Source organism: Octopus bimaculoides, chromosome 16 (genome assembly GCF_001194135.2).
Source record: "Octopus bimaculoides isolate UCB-OBI-ISO-001 chromosome 16, ASM119413v2, whole genome shotgun sequence".
Classification (NCBI taxonomy): domain Eukaryota; kingdom Metazoa; phylum Mollusca; class Cephalopoda; order Octopoda; family Octopodidae; genus Octopus; species Octopus bimaculoides.
Genome location: NC_068996.1, coordinates 50,329,008 through 50,331,984, shown reverse-complemented (window position 1 = coordinate 50,331,984; position 2,977 = coordinate 50,329,008). Strand labels below are relative to the sequence as shown.

The window sequence follows — 2,977 nt, the reverse complement described above, 5'->3', positions numbered from 1 at the left end:
GAACATATTTACATCATAAGGGTCTTTTCGTTGTAAGGCTTTCTTTTTTAGTTGATTTTCAGCTAGCAAGACTTTTCGTAGATGGCGTAATAAGTCACACCCGGACAAGGTCGGGTTATACTGCTAGTATATATATATATATATATATATATATATATATATACAGCAGGCTTCTTTCAGTTTCCCTCTACCAAATCCACTCACAAGGCTTGGTCAGACACTTGCCCAAGGTGCCATGCAGTGGTACTAAACCCAGAACCATGTGGTTGGGAAGGAAGCTTCTTACCACTATATATATATTTTGTTTCCATTTTTACTGTTTTAATAAAACATTTCAAAATACATGGTTAGTAAGTAAAATATTAGAAGAATGTCATCTTGAAATAATATTGATAATATTGCAGTATAGATTTGAATAGTAACTACCATGGACACATAGGCTGGCATGGCTGATGATTGACTACTAAATATTAAGCACTATAAATCTTGATGCAAACAAACCAACCTCATTTGTCAAGTAGTGGTGGGGAACAATATATATATATATATATATATATATTTGGCAATAAGAAAATGGAGGGGAATATGAGGTACTCATCAACTTGCAGACACTATGTTCCGTTGATTAATTTGTTTATTTTATAACCAAAATGACAAAAAAGACAATATACAGACACCTCCAATTGCCAGATGTCCATTAAATTTGAAATCTTAATTGTTGATATGACATGGTATGTCATAAGTGTCTGTATATTGTGTTTTTTGTCAATTTAGTTATAAAATAAACAGATTAATCAACGGAATACAGTGTCTGCAAGTTGATGGGTACCTCATATTCCCCTCCATTTTCTTATTGCTATATAAATTTAGGGTAAAAAAAATACCTTTTACCTGCACCCACTTATTGCACTTGGTATAACACTAGTGTAACAATAATTGGGTACCCTCCCAGCAGTATATTGGATATATATTATCCCTTAGTGGGTTGAATCCTCAACCCCTAACTCTCTTGCATTATATATATATATATAGTAAAGTTTCTTTGTTTATTGTATAGGCACTACTCAGAAGTGCTCAGATAAAAGACCTGAGACGCAAAGATATAAAAAAATTTTAAGGACAGTTTCAGATAGGTTCAACAATTTATTCATACACATATTCTGCCTTAGATCAATTCGCTCTTTGGAAGACTACTTTATTCACCTTTTTGTAAGGAAATACTTTTATTCTTAATAATTTTTACTACGCTGTTCTAACCTATTTTCACTCATTTATTTATGTATGTATATTAGATTTTTATATATTTGTGCATTCATGAATTTTTAATATTTTAGTGACTGACAGATTGATTTATTTTAAAGACTGCTCTGCATTGATCTATGGCAGAATATATGTATAAATAAATTGTTGAACCTAAACATGGGGGAGGATCTGTAATGATGGGGGGGGGGCTATATCTTGGAAATCTGCCGGCCCAATGGGTTCCTTCCATGGCAGAATTAATAGTCAAGACTAATTAAGCATTTTATCTTGTCAAATTCATCCTGTGGTTGTGGAACTGTTTCTGGAGGGAAACGCAATCTTTCAGGATGATAATGTACCAATTCACACAGGTAAAATTTTTACTGAATGGCACGAGGAACAATCTAGTGAAGTTGAACATCTTATCTGGCCACCACAGTCCCCAGATCTCAATATTATTGAACATTTATGAGCATTTTAGAAAAACAAGTAAGGAGTTGATATCCTCCACCATCATCACTACAAGAACTGGAGACCGTTTTAGCTGAAGAATGGACAAAAATTCCCTTGGAAACAATTCAAACTTTGTACGAGTCTATACTTCATAGATTTCAAGCTGTAATTACTGCCAAAGGCAGACCTACCCCGTATGAAAATAAATTTGTTTGAAATTTTAAGGTGTTTCCATTATTTTGTCCAACCCCTGTATATACACACATATACATTCACACACATAACAGGCTTCCTTCAGTTGCCATCTATCAAATCCATTCACAAGGCTTTGGTTGAGGCTATAGTAGAAGACACATGCCCAAGGTGCCATGTAGTAGGACTGAACTTGGAACCATGTGGTTGGAAAGCAAACTTCTTACCACACAGCCACACCTACACCTATATTGATAAATTGATAAAATGCAATTTTAATCCTCTAATTCACAGATGTTAAGTACTTGAGTTATGTTAATGTCTGGTTATATTTCAGCACTATTAGAGCTTTCAAAAATCAATTATTGTATAAATTATTTTTAGAGCATATCAGTTACAAGTAAAAGAGAGCAGTATTTCATTACTGTTGAATAAGGTTTCTGTAATTAAGGACACTGAAATGAAATCATCTAATAACAAGACTATCTCGTTTCTCTTTATATTGTCTGTTTAAGTCGTTATCTTTTACTTGTTTCAGTCATTTGGCTGCAGCTGAGCTGGAGCAGTATCTTCAAGGGTATTTAATCAAAGAATTCAAACCTAATTCTGATTATTTTTTTAAGACTGGTTCTTATTCTTTGGATCCTTTTTTTTTTTTTTTTTTTGCTGAACCATCAAGTTATAGGGACGTAAACAAACCAACACCTGTTGCCAGGTGATGGTAGGGAACAAACTCAAAGACACACACACATAGATATGCACATATATACATACACACACACACACACACACACACACACACACACACACGTGTGTGTGTGTATATATATGTCTGTATATGTATATATACACATGTATATATATATATATATATAATTTTGCTTAAAAGAGTTCCAACACTGTCTGTTTTTTATGTTTTATTTATATTCCTGCAGAACTAATGTGGGGTATAGAATATGGAATATACAATATATAATATGATATACAATATACAATATAAAATAAAATAAAATAAAAATGGATGGCACCATGAAAGAAAGTATTGAATGTAGATGAAATATTGAGTGTTCAATATAAAGTCTGTCATACC

The 2,977-nt window shown here is 32.8% G+C and overlaps 1 protein-coding gene across 1 annotated transcript in view; it reads left to right on the top strand.

Annotated features, from left to right (window-relative positions):
• LOC106879644 (centriole and centriolar satellite protein OFD1) overlaps positions 1–2,977 on the top strand; it is a 79,141-nt gene that overhangs the window by 12,112 nt on the left and 64,052 nt on the right. The gene's annotated exons all lie outside the window — the stretch shown is intronic.